Raw genomic sequence first — 18,492 nt, forward strand, 5'->3', positions numbered from 1 at the left:
GGTGCCCCAGATCACTGTTTTAAGCACTATACTTGTAGTGCGAGAATAATTCTTGTGTGAAGCTGGGGAGGTGGACAACATCAAGTTGACTGTATGCTCTTTCCCCCTTTAACTTGTCTCACTATAAGAGTATGATGTACTCCAGGAAGTGAAAATGTATGGAGGTCTAAAGAACTGGCACTCATCAGCTTGAGGTGCAATTGATGCTTTGGGTAAAAAGTCATGGGTGCGGTTTCTCAGCTTGTGGGGGTGGATTTGAGTGATGCTCCTGGTGCAAAGCGCAGCTCATGAGGATGGTATGTCTCATACCTTTCACAGTGGGTCTTTATTGAAGCCTCCAATGGAGTATGAATGCATGCTTTATTAGGCTAAAATCTAGCACTAGAAGGTCCTTGTAATTGTCTAACAATGCCTGAAATTATATATAGCACATCTATTCTCCCTAGTTGCTGCCTTGACTTGCTCTGCATGCAAATACAGGCTCTGGTGGATTGAGTGGATATGACCAATAGTGGGTCCAACAGTCAAGAAGGCGGTTTCTGCATATGCCGTAATCTCCCTAAAAGGCAAATGTGAAAACTTTGCAAAGAGGTTTAGGCATAACTCTTGCTGTGCAGGAGCTGAAGACAAGGCACTCAAGGTTGCCATATGTCCTCTTTTTCCAGGACATGTCCTCTTTTTCATGGGTAGAGTCATCATAGCAAGGGGTGTGTGTTGGGGGCGGTCCGCCCCGGGTGCTGCCCTGGAGGGGGTGACACTTGGCGCACGCCCCCACGATGCCCAAGCTGAGTCCTGCCGCCCGGCAAAAAGTGTGTGCCGTTGGCTTGCTTGCAAACCTGCTCAGCGTGCGCGTTCCTTTTTCCGGCTGGGGTGGAGGCAACTGACTCCCCTCCCTGGCCAGCTCCTTGCCTCTGCCCCAGCCAGAAAAAGGAAAGCGCACGCTGACCAGGTTTGCAAGCAAGCTGCGGAGCGAGGCTGCCTCGCTTCGCAGCTTGCTTGCGGTTTGCTGGCGCCGCCGCTCCATAGCAACACATGTGTCGTATGTAGCAGCACTGCGCATGTGCGCTACAGAGCGACACCCCGTCCCCGGGTGCCTCTGGGTTTGCCGCTCCAGGTGGCCAAGCGGCTTGCTTCGCCACTGATCATAGCGTTCCATAGTTAAAAGCAGAAGTCAGCAAATGTGTCCTCTTTTTTTGCTCTTCAAAATATGGCAACTCTAGATAGGCAACTTGCTGCAGATATGTTTTTCAAAGGGGTGCAGAATGACAGCCTAGGCCAGGCTTCCTCAACCTTGGCCCTCCAGATGTTTTGAGACTACAATTCCCATCATTCCTGACCACTGGTCCTGCTAGCTAGGGATCATGGGAGTTGTAGGCCAAAAAACGTCTGGAGGGCCGAGGTTGAGGAAGCCTGGCCTAGGCTTTAGTTAAGGGCTGACAACCAGGGTTCTTGTGTCTTTAACAGCAGCTGTATGGCAGGCAGGAACCCATACGTTTCTAGTATGGAAATACAACTGTGTGGAAAGCTTCACCGTAACAGTACATTCTCTAATTTTGTATTATGCTCCTCCCCACAACAGTCATTTTGTGATGGGTGCCCCCAGGCACCAATGGTCCAAAAAGGTTGGCTACTCCTGTGTTAATCAATTCCTTGTCATATGCAATATTTGTTAGGAACATGCAGCTGCTCAGTGCTGGGGCAAAACAGCTAGGGAGATTGGAGTGACTCAGAGTGACTCTCCCTGAAACAAACTGTGATGTCAACATTCCCCAAGTTTGATTAGGACCCCCCAGAAAGCTGTGTGTTTACTCAGTCACTCTGTTTTGACGCACTCTCTACTTTTCAGTGCACCAAATCTTTGCTTTTTCTATGTCTCCATGCTCCTCTACATTAGCTCATGGGCTTTGCAAGAAGTGAGTCTGGCTAAATGCTTCCTATAGAGCATTGAAGAGCTCTAGATGATTTTTACTGTAAAAGCAGAAGGTGGAGTGGGGTGTGTATTTTTTTTAAAAAGTTAAAAGCTGCATTTATCTTCCTTTTTTAATCTTCCACTGCTCTGTTTGAAAAAAAAAAAAACCCACTGAGAGCTCTTTGGCACTTCACAGGCAGTATTAAGGATAGTCTTACCTTGTAATGTCTATTGGAGGACACCCCCTCCCAAGACCACCACCACCAGAAAAGCTGGTGTGAATCTGATAATGCTTAAAGCATGTACAGTACAACTTGGCTTCCTCTTAACTATTTGAAGGTAGAAAAGAGTGAGAGACAAATCCCTGCTCCCACACTGTGTTTTCCACAGTTCTGCTTTTTCTCTTAGGTTTTCTTTAAACATTTACTGCCTTGTCATGAAAAAGACAACTGAAATGCCTACTTCACGTAAATTCTTCATTTTGCAGGTATCTTTTGCATCAGCGATGAGGCTATTCTTGCCAAAATCACTAAAAGACTGACATGTTTCTTTCTGAAACCTTCCATCAGTTCCCACTCCATTATATTATTACCCAGAAAAGTAATTCTATGATTTTGCCTTGGGTGCTGATGAGAAAGAAATAACGCTTTCACCAAAAGCAAAGCCAATTTTCACAAAAGTGGAAATGCTGTTGGAACCAATATTCCTGTGAAAATGCTTTTTTTACTTCAATAAGAATTTTTCAAGCCAGATCTGCAGGCTTACTTTGTGAAGGGAGCTCAAAATAATTGTGCAACAACATTGCCTGTTCCTGTTCATAAGGGGATATTATGAAGGGCCAGATGTTTCAGCTGCAAGCAGATGCCATTTAGCTTATGTTAAATGGCAGATTCATAAATAAGTAAATAAACGCAATAAATATAATTCAAATACATCCAGTAAATTCTCTGGCAGCAGCTTATTGTTTTAGACAGCTTGACTTAAAGTTATTTATTATTATTACTATTACTTAAATCATTTATATACTGCTTTATTTTCAAAGAAACAAAACCTCTGAAAACGTCAACTAGAGCAGTACAAAATATGAAAATAAAGTATTACAAATGAAGGTCAAATACAGGACACACATTTAAAGCAGCACAATTAACAGGACAACAGAATTGTCTCTTAAATATAAAAAGCATTTTGAATAAAAATTGAACAGAAAAAATGCAATAGAAATCATTAGCGACTAAAGAAACAAACTGAAAAGAAACTGCAGCCCCTCCCCTGCAATCCTAAGCAGTCTTCCACATACAAACTTCATTATCATATTGTTGTTGTTGTTGTTGTTCAGTCGTTCAGTCGTGTCCAACTCTTCGTGACCCCATGGACCAGAGCACGCCAGGCACGCCTATCCTTCACTGCCTCTCGCAGTTTGGCCAAACTCATGTTAGTAGCTTCGAGAACACTGTCCAACCATCTCATCCTCTGTCGTCCCCTTCTCCTTGTGCCCTCCATCTTTCCCAGCATCAGGGTCTTTTCTAGGGAGTCTTCTCTTCTCATGAAGTGGCCAAAGTACTGGAGCCTCAACTTCAGGATCTGTCTGTCCTTCTAGTGAGCACTCAGGGCTGATTTCTTTAAGGATGGATAAGTTTGATCTTCTTGCAGTCCATGGGACTCTCAAGAGTCTCCTCCAGCACCATAATTCAAAAGCATCAATTCTTCGGCGATCAGCCTTCTTGATGGTCCAGCTCTCACTTCCGTACATTACTACTGGGAAAACCATAGCTTTAACTATACGGACCTTTGTCGGCAAGGTGATGTCTTTGCTTTTTAAGATGCTGTCTAGGTTTGTCATTGCTTTTCTCCCAAGAAGCAGGCGTCTTCTAATTTCATGACTGCTGTCACCATCTGCAGTGATCATGGAACCCAAGAAAGTGAAATCTCTCACTGCCTCCATTTCTTCCCCTTCTATTTGCCAGGAGGTGATGGGACCAGTGGCCATGATCTTAGTTTTTTTGATGTTGAGCTTCAGACCATATTTTGCGCTTTCCTCTTTCACCCTCATTAAAAGGTTCTTTAATTCCTCCTCGCTTTCTGCCATCAAGGTAGTATCATCAGCATATCTGAGGTTGTTGATATTTTTTCCGGCAATCTTAATTCCGGTTTGGGATTCATCCAGTCCAGCCTTTCGCATGATGAATTCTGCATATAAGTTAAATAAGTAAGGAGACAATATACAGCCTTGTCATACTCCTTTCCCAATTTTGAACCAATCAGTTGTTCCATATCCAGTTCTAACTGTAGCTTCTTGTCCCACATAGAGATTTCTCAGGAGACAAATGAGGTGATCCGGCACTCCCATTTCTTTAAGAACTTGCCATAGGTTGCTGTGGTCGACACAGTCAAATGCTTTTGCATAGTCAATGAAGCAGAGGTAGATATACTGTATATCAATTAACAAAGCTAATCACTTTGGTAATAATAATAATAATAATAATAATAATAATAATAATAATAATAATAATAATATCCCTGCAAGCATTATGCACAATTTACAGCAAGGGTATTCACTCACTTCCGGCTAGGAAAAAACAATATGATGCAAAGAGCAACATTACCGCTCCCTCATTGTCTCCCACCCAGGAGGTTGGGCCTTAATGGTATACCAGTTTTTCCCACGTTGCAACACATAACAACATTACGAGCCAGTCCTTCTATCTACTGCCCAATAATACATCATTCACTTTCTTCTGCTGACTAATAAATTCAAAAATGAAAAATGAAAGAGGCAGCACCCTCATGGTGGCACTGAAGGGGCAGGCAGCATGTCTCTCTGGGGTCAACTTCCTGGGGTTGGCTCCCCAGTAGCCTCATGCCACACTGCAACATCCCTCTTAACTTAGGTTGGGAGGCAGGTAAATTTGCCATGGCTGTTCCAACTCCCATCCTCCTCTGGAATTGGCAGCAGTCCCCTCGCTGGCAATTCAACTGAAAACAGGGTTAGCAGAAAGATGCGTCAGTGCGTCAGTGGCTGAAGCCCCTCCCTGGCCCACCCCTTGTCTCCAGCAAGAGGCAAAAGCAGGTCAGCATATTGTCAGTTTAAAAGTTCATCCCACTGTTTTCACCCTCTAATCCGAATAGCTGTAAATTTCACAGTCCCTCTTGTTCACCCCTGCTTGAAGAAGGAGAGAACATTCTTCTCCTTTTCAAAAAATGGCTATATAACTCAGATTTATGCATTAGGACAATGTGGAATGAGTGCTGATCAGCTCTGTAAGCCTGCCTGCACTGAGTATTATGGTTAGGTGAAACTGATTCCATCTCAGCCGCATAGCAACTGTGCTTCACCTAGGATTGTGCCGCAAGACTTAATTTAGATTCCACTATTATCTCCGTATCAAAAGGATTGGCCTGTTGAAGTAGTGTTATGACATTACCATAATATTAAAAGTTATGATTATTCTGTTTTGAGAATTGAGGAGGATGGCAACCTCTCTGAATGACCCTGTGGTCTGAACTGTTCCCAGAGCTGATTTAATTGAGCTTTAATTTAAGATGGGCTGAATAGAGAAAAAGATTTAAATACCATGGTCTTGCATTTCAGCTCTCCTTTATTTCTCATCCATTGCGGAGAGAATAGACAGTTAAACAGGCACCATCTTCTCTAGCTGATTATTAATAAAATAATAATCCAAGAGTGGGGAACAGTACAAACAAACAAAACACAATGTAATCCTGCAATTAATTAATTCAGCGATAAACAGTCAAACATACCTTTGTGAATGTGCTCTCACCTATTACAAGATGAAGCAAAAGAGATTCAGTCAAGAGCTTATAGGAGTTTCTAAGCACTAGCGATGGGGGAATGTGCCAGATCCTTCTTCCCACTAATGGAGTTATGTGCTCTTAAGCTTCAAGGCCACCCCTGTCTTGCAATTCTCTATTTATAAGAGAAAGCAATGAGAGCAACTTCAAGTTTTGAACTATATCACAACAACAGCAGTCTTCAGTGTATATTCACCTCCTCTGCTAATAGCCCAAGCAAGCATTTAGAAAACCCCGTTGTTTTCTCACTTCAGAGGTCATTGCCCACATTGACTGGCACATCTTCTTCATAAATATTTAGCCTGCAGGAGGTCACCCTCAGCACTTACTTAATATGAAGGAAAGTAATCTGTGTTGTTCAGCAGCAAAACTGGCGCAGAGAGTCTGGAAGGAGAGAAATGCTCCTAAATAATATGCTGAATGCACAGCACTCTGCCAGCATGCTCACTACAATCCTCTGGGACAGGAGGAAAGTTAAAAGCAGATAGGGGCCCTAGACTACTGTGGTTATTAATATTGCACATTTGAAAGCAATAAGATGAATAAAAATGGACACTGAAATGCAGCATGGCAAGCCAAGAGCAGGATTATGGAAGAAAAAGGGCCCACAAAATGCATAAGGAAAGAGGAGAATCAGGCTTGGGGTGCATATGCAACATGTTGCTAGGGGTGCTGACTAATCATGGAAATGTAGAGTTGGAAGGGACCATGAGGGTCATCTAGTTCATCAAAGCAATGGCCTGGCCTGCTGTGCCTTTAGGAACTCTGAGCTGCAAAAATCAGCATATGATGCTTTTTGCAGTATAGCAATGTAAATATTATCAACCTGTGAATGTTTGTAGATGGAGCGTCTGTTAGTTACACAACTATGGAGGTCAACTGAGAATTTGGCAGGCTTAATAGTTTCCTTTCTGCATCCTTTAATGATGCTATTAGCACTAGACCAAACTAATAAAAGGAAAAGGACATCTGTTCTGCTTTGAAAGCTCTCCTGCCAGCTTTCTGTGCACAGATTTTTCTGCTGTTTTAATGTGGGTGTTTTTGATGTGGAGCAGCTTCTGCAGTGGCAGGGTTGGTCAAAACAGCAAAGACTGAAAAATGGGGAGAATGGTGTTCGAAGCGCTGGGTTAAAATCACATCTAGATATAAGCCGCTCAGGTATGGGCTGCCAGGGAACAAATGGATTAGATAAAATGTGGATTCTGTGGGCAAGTCTGGGTGGACTCTTAGTATTGCCCCTTGCAGTAAGCAGCAGGGATAAGGCTGAGGAGAAAACTGGAATAAATTGGCTCTGCCTCCATCTACTCTTAGTCTAATGGGCACCAACTTCCACTTGCACTAAGGACATGGTCCACAAATAGACTCATAGAGCTGTAGAGCTGGAAGGGTCCCAGAGGGTTATTTAGTCCAACCCCCTGCAATGCAGGAATCTCAACTAAATCATAAATGACAGGTGGCCAGCCAACCTCTGCATAAAAAGTTCAAAGGAAGGAGAGTCCACCACCTTCTGAATAAGTCCATTCCACTGTCAAACAGCTCTTTACGATCAGAAAGTTCTTCCTGATGTTTAGTCAGAATCTCATTTCACTTGCTGTGTTTTTACCCTTTCCCCCTCTCTTTCCCACACCCAACTTAAATGATGGCAACCTCTTGAAACTAACCTTCTCTTCACGAACACTGATGCACAAAGGTGATATTCATTTCATTTGAGTTGAACCACCTGCTGATGCCCTTTGCTCTTTTGAAAAGATCACCACCTTCAGTTTTATACGATGGAAGGATTTTCGCAAAGTGTAATCACATTCATGATTATTTGGACTGGTAGGTATTTTATGTCATAGAAACCTCAGGAGGCTATGGGTACTTTTGGAATGGCTAAATCAGCTCTGAGCATTCATTAGTCTTTGCTTTTAATAAAATATACAATTAATAATGCATTGCCATGAATAATGAAGACACAATGAAAGGCTGCATCAGAAACGGCAGTACAGCCATCTATAGACACACAGCCCATGGGATGTTCCCACTCAAGACATTTGCAGCCCAAGTTTTACTCAGAAACAAACCCTATTATATTCAATGGCACTTTCTCACAGATGTGTGTACAAGGCTTGCAACCTGAGGTGGTCTGCATGTTTTGTTGGCAATTTGAGTTTTCAGATCACAGCAAGAACAGATTTCTACTCTGTCCTGTTGATGCCTCTTTCCTAGACTGATCATTAAACCACACAGGCCCAGTTCGGATGTAACCCTAAGCCAAACCATGGTTTAGTGTGAAAGAGCAAATGCCCAGGCCACAAAAGAGGAAATGTCAGCCCTATTGTTCTTGCTTTGGTCCTTCTTCTGCTACACTGAATTAAGCCATGGTTTGGCTCAGCACATCCAAGCCTGGGCTCGTGGTTTAGCTATCCCCAGATGAATCATGAACTGTGACCAAGGTTTGCTTTTTGTTTTGCAGTTCATAGTTTGTCTGGGAGAGCAGCCACACTCCCCTTTTCTTTTTTAAAAATGAGAACCAATTGCAGCTTCTCATAGCGTACTGAGTGTGTATGCAATGGGAAGAACTGTATAACCACATCAAACATTCTGGAACCATGTTTTGTTATGAAGCAGCCATTAGTAAGCTTTTCTTTGATGCTAATGCTCAGTTTTTGTAGATGAATGAAATAGCATTCCTGTGCAAATGGGTTCCATTAGCATGCTGAGGGAAATTATCCGCTGGGATGGGATGCAAAGCAGGTTTACTCAAACCATTTTTATGCTGTGCAAGAGCCTCATGCAGAACTGGTATGCTGCTTTTGCATCCAGATGTGAACAGTTAACTACGGGAAGATAGAATTACTTATTCTCAAAACTCAGAGTAAAAAGTCTCTTTTGCAATATATTTCCTTCCATACCATGTTCCTACCATTTTAAGCTAACATGTGCAATGTGGATCTGTTGGTACAAAGTGTGAAAAGCTATTAAATGGGTTTAAGAAGAAGAAAATACCTACTTTAAGGCTTTTACAAAACAATCATTGCATGTTCTAAGTACAAAAAAGTGTCCTTGCAAAACTTTTAAAACTTTTAAAAAATAATGAAGGGTCTTGAAAGTGTCTAGTGTAGGAGGAATAAAAAAAAATGGACCTTTTAAAAAAAGAAAAGAAACAAACAAGCAAATCTCTCTGTATTTAGAGATATAAATCGCTGGTTCCATCAGCATCAATTTTTAAGGAAGCCTAGAAAACTCATATGCTTTCTATACGTTTTTAATTGAAAGGCATTATTCCATATGCTAACAATGCCTCTTTGGTCAGCACTTTATCTGGTTCAGCATCTTGTTTTGACAATGGCCAAACAGCTGCCTATGGGAAGTCCCCAAGCAAGACATAAATAGGCAATAGCCTCCTCTGGTATTTTCTTCAAGCAGCTGATATTCAGAGGCATGCTTCCACTGATCCTGGTAGGAGCATATGGCTATTATGACTAATTGGGACATATTTATCCAATTCCTCCCATTTACCTGAGTCGAAGTCCAGTTGGACACAAATGGAATCAGTGAAGCCTCACTTACTGGAGTCGCACGACTGCCACTTTTAGTGAAATCTCGTGAGAGGTCCACAAGATATCGCCGGTTCCTGGAAGTCGCAGCAGCTTCTACTTGTTTCTCTAGCAGTGGTGGCAGGGCAGGCAGGGTGCCCCATCAGCACAGGAGGAGAACCATGGCAAGATCTTGTGAGAGCTGGAAGCCACTACCGCTTTTCCTCGTTTCTCCAGTGGTGGTGGCAGGGGCAGCTGTGGTGATGGAGGAGGGGTGCCGCCCCTTGGGATTCCACTGCCCAACGCAGCTGCCCAGTCTGCCTCATGGGCTGGCCAGCCCTGGTTGGAAAGCTTCTGAGTAAACGTGCTGTTAAGTGAGAGGTATTTGAGTGTTTCAGTGAAGATTCCCACATGACCTTTTTGCCACCTGCACTCCCAAATTATGTGATTTCATGTTTTCATACATACTACATATGCTGAATGGTACCCAGATGATCCAGGCAGCTGAATAATCTTGGCAATTTTGCCTTAGTGGCCACCCCATTTCCAAAAGATAAGCTAAGATAAGAATCACTGGTTGTTGTAGGATAAACCCGTTAAAGTTTATGAAGGTGATGTGCCATAGCAACATCTGTGTGTGTGTGGAAATCCCAGAATAAATCTGTAATAAGCAAAGAACTTGTATTTTATGCAGTGCATTAAGAACAGGAGGATGGACTGAATGAAAAATGTTTTACAATAATAAGCATACATTCCATGAATGTTATCCATTTTGTATATTGACTGAATTAAGCGTTTGTATAGCATATCTAAACCACTAAACCATGGAATACATATGGATGGGATGCAAATGTGTACATAAGATTATTCAAGTTAACCCAGGTTAGCTTCATTTTAAGATATGAAATGTAAAAAGTACACTGCAGTGCTATAATTTTAAAAAACAAAACAGAATTCAGGTATGCTTTCACAGTAGTGATAATGGATTGCTGTTTGTGTGCTGAAGTGATTATTTGAATTGCAAATGGGTTGGAGATTATTTTCATTTGAGCACATATTACTCTAAAGAAATATGAGGATTCCCTGTTGTTATTTTTTTTAAATGACAACAACAGCTATGTTGTTTTCTCTGGAAAGCAACACAGATGTCTAAATTAAGTCACAAATTGGATAATATACAACTAAGTCATACTCAGATGAACAGAAATCAATGGGTTGTATCCAACAAAGTTATAGTCGAAACAAAATAGAAAATTCTTTCCAGTAGCACCTTAGAGACCAACTGAGTTTGTTCTTGGTATGAGCTTTTCTGAAGAAGTGTGCATGCACACAAAAGCTCATACCAAGAACAAACTCAGTTGGTCTCTAAGGTGCTACTGGAAAGAATTTTCTATTTTGTTTCAACTATGGCAGACCAACACGGCCACCCACCTGTAACTGCAACAAAGTTATAGTTAGAGTATACCCATTCAAGTTAGTGGACCTAAATTAGTTAATATCTTTAATTTGATTGGGCCTATTCTGAATATGAATAGCATTTGTCATTTAGATTTGACTCCAGTGGGTGTACTCTGTGTCTGAACTCTTATGAAGGCAAAGGAAACAGCTCTTCTTTAGGGGCCTATGAGCTTCTCAGGACCCAAACGGGTATGAAAGGGAATGGCCCAATTTGCCAATGGCAGAACTATAAAGGTACAAAGAAATAGCACTGGGGTCCTTAGCTGCAATGTGGCCCTCTGGATGTTACTGGAGTACAGTTCCTGTTATCCCTGACCATTGGTTGGAGCTGATGGAAGTTGGAGACCAAGAACATCTGGAGGGTAGGGATGGATGAATCTGTCAATTTTGGATTCTCTCCGTTTCTCACCCCCTTCCTGCATCTTTAGTTCAGTTATCCATATTTCCACCACAGTTAGGCAGGGGGAGAGGGAACTAGTTAGTAAAAATCAGCAGTTGGTTTTCTGCAGAATGGCACCAGGTGCAAAAGTTAGGCAGGAGAACAGCTCCTAGACGGCAGACAAGATGCATTATTAAGCTGCATAATATTTTTCTTACATTGTGAAAACATCTCTTTCTTTTTCTTAGGAGCGAACAAATGGCCAAAGCATTTTACTATACCTTGATTAAAATTTGATATTGCTACCTGAGAGCAGTTAAGATAATTTTAGGGTTGGAGTTCAGATCCAACCTTTAATGCTGTGTTGTATAGATGTGCTGAATTTATTCTATAAGGTCTTACTGTGTACACAGCTATATTTTTGCCTCTTGATAATTATGCCCTGAGTGCTCACTAGAAGGACAGATCCTGAAGTTGAGGCTCCAGTACTTTGGCCACCTCATGGGAAGAGAAGACTCCCTAGAAAAGACCCTGATGTTGGGAAAGATGGAGGACACAAGGAGAAGGGGACGACAGAGGATGAGATGGTTGGACAGTGTTCTCGAAGCTACTAACATGAGTTTGGCCAAACTGCGGGAGGCAGTGAAGGATAGGCGTGCCTGGCGTGCTCTGGTCCATGGAGTCATGAAGAGTCGGACATGACTGAATGACTGAACAACAACAACAAGTTATGCCAAGGTTTACCTTCAGTGAAACGGAGCCCTCTGCAGCCTGGCCATCATCGCTGAAAACTTCAGGTTTTGTGGAAATTGCAGTTGCCTCATCAGAATCATTAATTAAAATAAATGTCACTGGAAAAATATCACATTAGAGGAAATGATCTAGAATTTAAACAATTATGCTAATGGACTGTCTATGGTGTGTAATTAAAATCTGGCCTTCCTAGAATTGTTCGAGTTCAATGTTTGGTTTAGCTTTCGGAAGAGATGCAGCTCAGAACTGGACTGCAGCCAATGCAATCTGCGTAATTAGCAAGGTGTTTATTCTTGTTTCAGTTAATCTAGTTGACTAAAATGTGACACGGCTGTAGCTTGTACCACTCCATTGTGTTACTAAGTAGTGGATAAATAATGCATCATCAAACACTGTAGTCTAGTTTGGTGATTGTTTTGCCTTGATACAGTGGTACCTCTGGTTATGTACTTAATTCGTTCCGGACGTCCGTTCTTAACCTGAAACTGTTCTTAACCTGAAGCACTACTTTAGCTAATGGGACCTTACACTGCCACTGCGCCGCCAGAGCACGATTTCTGTTCTTATCCTGAAGCAAAGTTCTTAACCTGAAGCGTTCTTTCTGGGTTAGCGGAGTATGTAACCTGAAGTGTCTGTAACCTGAAGCGTATGTAACCCAAGGTACCACTGTATTGGTGTTTTCTTTCATGATCCAAATAATAGGCACAGAAACTGGGGGGTGGGTGGGTGGAAAACTTGTATGGGGACCACAAGCAACACTGATCAAGTTCTCAATAATGTTAACAGGTCAGGTATATTGAAACTGGTCTCTATGCAAGTTAAGGACATACCAAGGGATCAATATCTCCTTGAAATATTTATTATGGGCAAACGAAGAAGAAAGAAACTGGGTTCAAAAGAAGCAGGTTGGTTAATGTTTGAGGAACAAGCCAAAATCTGAGTGGATAATAATGAATAAGATCAAAGGTTTTCAAATCGCACCAGTGAGCTCTGTGTGTGTTTCATTTAAAACCAGGCAATGTGTTATAATCCAAGCGATCAAATCACTAACAAAATACAAAGCATGGGGGGGGGGGGAATGTTTGTGATTGATATCAAGATTGCAGAGCACACAGAGCGGAGGTTTTAAGGCTTTCCTCCTTGGCCACGGTCTCCATGAAATTTGCCCCTCCCCTGTGTGGCAATTCATTCTATACTGGGGAGGAAAAAAGCTCCCATGGGTACCAATGGGAACCTTGTTTCTTCATGCTAAGCAGTGGGAGGAGGGCAATTTTCATGGAGATTATGGCCGGGGAGGAAAGGCTTAAACCACTTTTTCCTTCAATGCAGCAATCTTGAAAGCCATCTCCCTCCTTCGCCCACTCCTGGTATTTATTTATTTTTTTAAAAAATGTGTGATATGAATACTCATAGTGCCAATGCAGTAGTGTATAGTTAGGACCTAATTGTACTTCACAGCAAGTGTTGGAGGGAGTGAAGGGGCTGTTACTGCCTTTGATGTAGTTTGGCGCAGTGGTTAGAGTGTTGGACTATGACCTGGGAGAGCAGGGTTCAAATCCCCACTTGCCCATGAATCTCACTGGGTGACCTTGGAGCAGCCACTGCTTCTTAACCTAACCTACCTCACTAGGTTGTTGTGGGGATTAAATGACTGGGTGAACCATGTACCTTGGAGAAAAAGGTGGGCAATCAATCAATCAATCAATCAATGGCTAGCACCATCCAGAGGTGAAGTCATGGCAGCTCAGTGAACAACCTGGTGCTCCAATCAAGTTCCATCTAAAAAGTACAGTGGTACCTCGGGTTACATACGCTTCAGGTTACATATGCTTCAGGTTACATACTCCGCTAACCCAGAAATAACGCTTCAGGTTAAGAACTTTGCTTCAGGATAAGAACACACAGCGGCACAGCGGCAGCGGCACAGAGGCAGCGGGAGGTCCCATTAGCTAAAGTGGTGCTTCAGGTTAAGAACTGTCGGAATACGTTTCACGGATCCGCCATGGATTCATATTTATTTGGTTATTTTATAAGTTTTTCGAGGTCTACTTTTGGTATAATTGCGCGTAAAAGCGAAAGTGAAAGCATGAATGAATAGTGTGGTTCACTTATGAGATTAATCCGCCTTTATTTTGTAGATCCGGTCATGTTCAAAGTTGTTAATGAGCGTTAAGCTTGCTTCCCGCCTTTTTGGAGGGCAGCAACAGTGATTTTATTGGTTAAAGTACTAATGATGATGTCACGTTTGTTCCCTAATAAAAGGCAGAGGCACCCCGCTTAGGCAGGAGAAGTAGCACGAGACCGCACGTTCAGTTTGGGTTTAGGCACGTTCTTCTTATGTTCTTTTAGTTGGGTTTTAGTTGAAGTCAAGTTTAGTTTAAGGGATTAGGAGCGGGCTGGATGGGTTGGATGGGTTTTTCTTTAGTTAGAGTTAGATCGCGGAAGATCATTCGGTTTTAGCTTTAGTTAGGTTTTCTTATAGGTTAGCCTAGGGTTAGGCCCGCGGAAGATATTTCGGTTTTAGTTTATTTAGTTAGCCTCGCGGAAGATTGGGCGCGCAGGGTCTTTAAGCTTAGGAGAACTTAGCTTAGGGGACGAGCCTACGCGGGTTCTGCCGAAGCCACTAAAGATACAACCGGTGTCTGTCTTCCTTTGGGGTTAACGGGGGGAGTAAAGTAAAAATTTTAATTTTCTGTAAATTGGTCCGTCTATTCAGAGTCAGGGTACATATTTTATTTCACGAGGCAACGTTTCTTTAAAGAAGGCAATTAGGAACTCACACACCACCAGAGTCTTCAATTGGCTTACTCATCATCCTTCAGACTGTGAGGCTTGGCCGGCGACCGTGCTCAAAAGCACGCAGAACGCTGGCCGCTTTCCCCGCAACTGGTACCTCGTGCATAACCAGCCCAAGGCCGTGCACGAGGAGCTCCAGCACCCATACCCCGACAAGTGGTGCCCCGTGTGAGGCAAAGCGTAGTCGAAAATCGCTTCCACGAAGACTCCGGTTAAAGGCAACATATCGGAAGTGGCTCGGAAACAGACGTTGAGAGGTGAGGTATAACGGCCCGGTTCATCCAGGATTTCGTTGCAGTAGCACGAATCCACCGCTTGCCCAAAGTACTGTAAATAGAAATTGCGCGCGTGTATATTTTGCCCCAAGGGGTCCCCGGGTAGAGCGGCAAGGAGTTTAGTGTAAGCCTACGGGCAGAGTAAGGTCTTCCCTAAAGCCTACGGGTGGGAAGGGTCTGGCTAAAGCCTACGGGTGCCAGGGTTTTCGGTCAAAGCCTACGGGTAGGGCCGGTGTCTCCCGAAAAAGCCTACGGGTGGGAGGGAAAGGTTTTCTGGCTAAAGCCTACGGGTGCCAGGTTTTTCGGTCAAAGCCTACGGGTAGGGCCGGTGTCTCCCGAAAAAGCCTACGGGTGGGAGGGAAAGGTTTTCTGGCTAAAGCCTACGGGTGCCAGGTTTTTCGGTCAAAGCCTACGGGTAGGGCCGGTAGCCCCTAGTAGAAGCCCACGGGTGGGGGTGGAGGTTTTCTGGCTAAAGCCTACGGGTGCCAGGTTTTTCGGTTAAAGCCTACGGGTAGAACCGGTGTCCCCTAGTAGAAGCCTACGGGTGGGGGAGGAAAAGTTTTGGAAAAGTGCTAAAAATGGGCTCCTCACTCTCAACTGCTCAAGTTAAGTTTTGTGAAGATTTATTGTACCTTTTGAAAAGAAATGGTCACCCTGTCTCTGAATCAGAAGTAGAGCTTTTAGTTAAAACCATTGGGGAAATTTGTCCCTGGGTCCCTAAGGAGGGAACGAAAGATTTAGCTTCATGGGAAAGGATCGGGTTAGAATTTATGGCCAACCCGAAAATCGGAATTCCTGTACAATTAGTATGGAGCAAAGTAAGAAACTGCTTTCAACAAATCGCTCCAAGAAATGTTTTGCTTAATGGAACAGTGAATTTAGGAAATACTGCTTTTAATAGTGCCCCTGTGCTGCCGCTTGCGGTTGTGCCATTTTCGGCCCCCTCGCAGCAGCCAGTTCAGGCCCCGTTGTCGTACACGCACTCGCCCTTGTCCAATTTGTCGTTGCCAGATTCATTGCCGCCTGTGCCGGTGCAGCAGACGCCGTCGGCCTTTCAAGCCCCGCCGCGGACTGCCCCACCGCCAGTCGCTCAGCAGTCATCGCAGGCCTTTTACCAGCCAGCAATCTCAAGTCAGCAGCAGCCGCGGACCTCGCTCCAAGCAACGGTCCCGCTTCCTACATCGCAAGCCGCGCTTTTGCCAGCGATCCAGCAGCAGCAGCAGCAAGCAGCCTTTTTGCCAGCAAACCCTGCTGCCCTGCAGGCCGCGCTCAAGCCAGCAGCTCCAGTTTTGCAGCAAGCTGACTTCCAATCAACAGCAATCCAAGCTTCAATGCAAGCAGCACAACAGCAATTTACCAACCCTTCAGCACCTCCGATGCCAATGCAGATTCCAAGACAAGAGCAAAGCCAAACAATGATGATCCAGATGCCAGGACTTGCAGTACAGAGCCAACAACCTTATGCTCCAACTTCAAGTCAGCCATCTTGTCTTCATCCAACTCCAAGTCAGCCATCTTGTCTTCATCCAACTCCAAGTCAGCCATCTTGTCTTCATCCAACTTCAAGTCAGCCATCTTGTCTTCATCCAACTTCAAGTCAGCCATCTTGTCTTCATAGTCAGCCATCTCCAAGGCATCCAGATGTCAAAGACTCTTTAGCGCCATCTAGTGGCTCATCATTTGGAAAGCATCAAGAAGATTTAAACTCACTGATGCCACCTACAGATCCAACAGCAATGCAACCCATCTGCAGAACTCAAGCTTTGGAAGCAGCTTTAGGACAAATAGACTTTAGTGCTGATCCAATGCACATCTTTCCAGTGATTCGTGCTAATGGAGGACAACCTGCAAGATATCAAGCCATTCCTTTTGAAACACTACGTGAACTGCGAAAAGCCATACGCGAAAATGGACTTCAAGCTCCTTATACTAGAAGTTTACTTGAAGGACTGTCCACTAGTAGACTTCTGCCATCTGATTGGAAGTTGATTCTTCGCACCTTCCTGTCGCCTACAGATGCTCTTCTGTGCCTGCAAGAGTGGAAAGAAGTAGCAGCCAGACGTGCAACGCCACTTGCCACAGAAGATATGCTCACAGGATCAGGACATTACTCCAATCTCAATCAACAGCTAGCCATACCTGATGCTGCACTCGTCACCATAGCAGACATCGTAGTCAAAGCTTGGCGCAGATTACCCAATCGCACAGATGCCAGCTCAGTATCAGGGTTCGCTGCAGTTAGGCAAGGTCCAAAAGAGCCTTATGGGGACTTCGTGGATCGCCTGATTGTTGCAGTGGAACGCCAGATAGAAGATCGTCATGCCAGAAACATGCTGACAAAACAACTTGCCTTTGAAAATGCTAATGATGACTGCAAGAATGCCCTAACAGCAGTTGCAGCTCGTCCAGATGCCACATTGACTGAGATGCTACGCGTCTGCCAGAATGTTGGTACCCACTCCTACAAAGCACAGCTCTTGGCAGCTGCGGTACAGATGCCACGTCAAGACAGCTCTACGCCAGTCAAGAAGTGCTATGGGTGTGGAGGCGATGGGCATTTCAGGTCGCAGTGCACAACAACGCCAAGGCCTTCTGCCAAGCCACCAGAGAGATGTCCCATCTGTCAAAAAGGATTTCATTGGGCGAACGATTGTCGTTTGAATCCACAAAATACATCACCTACCTCATCTCCAGTTCAGGGAAACGGTTCTGCGGGCCGCGCCCCGGCCCCGGTAAAACAATAGGGTGCAAGTTCAAGAACATCATGAAGGTCAACCATCCCAGAAAGGTGAACAACGCTACTCCTTATCCAGGTCATCAGGAAAAAAGAGTGATCCAGAGAGATATCTACTCTCCAGATGTCCAGAGAAAAGATGTGACCTCATCAAACATTCAGGTTCCAGAGATTTCATCATCTACCTTACCTATTCAAAGGGTTCCAGTAGAGAACACAGCATTCAGTTCACCTTCTGTTGACCGCCCTTCAGTTCCTGCTGATGTTGATCCTGCTTCACAGCAAGCAATCACAGTCAAGTCTCTGATCGCAGAATTGCCTTCGACGTTGAGAAAACATCCTACTGAGGTCAACCTCGCAGCACCTGAGCTTTACTCACCTTTGAGTCAAGGTCAATCTGTCATTGAAGGACATTTGCCCTTGATGAAACAGCAATATCCAGGTAGCAACCCAGCTGATGATCACTTTCCATGTGGCCAAAGAATGCAAGCGAGTGAGACAGCTCCCTCTTGTGGAAGCTTAAACATCACTCCAGTTAACAATGTCCACACCTTTGTGTCACCTCCAGCTTTTAAGCTTAACCCGCCACAACCAAACAATTATCACGGACAACAACTTCAACTGTCTTGTGTCAAAGAAGAAGCTCCCTCCTGTCAGTTTGATGCACAACTGACTGAATGCCAGCAGGTTCAACAGCATCAGCAACTCTTACTAATGGAAGAACCTCAAGTTTGCCAACTCAACGCCAAGCAGCTTCAGAGTTGCCAACTTCAGCAATGCAAAAAACCCGAAGCCAAAAAGATGTCTTCAAACACTGCCAACGAAGAACAAGAAGAATCTTCTGTCCCAGGTATACC

The sequence above is a fragment of the Lacerta agilis genome, chromosome 5 (genome assembly GCF_009819535.1).
Source record: "Lacerta agilis isolate rLacAgi1 chromosome 5, rLacAgi1.pri, whole genome shotgun sequence".
In the NCBI taxonomy this organism is placed as follows: Eukaryota; Metazoa; Chordata; class Lepidosauria; order Squamata; family Lacertidae; genus Lacerta; species Lacerta agilis.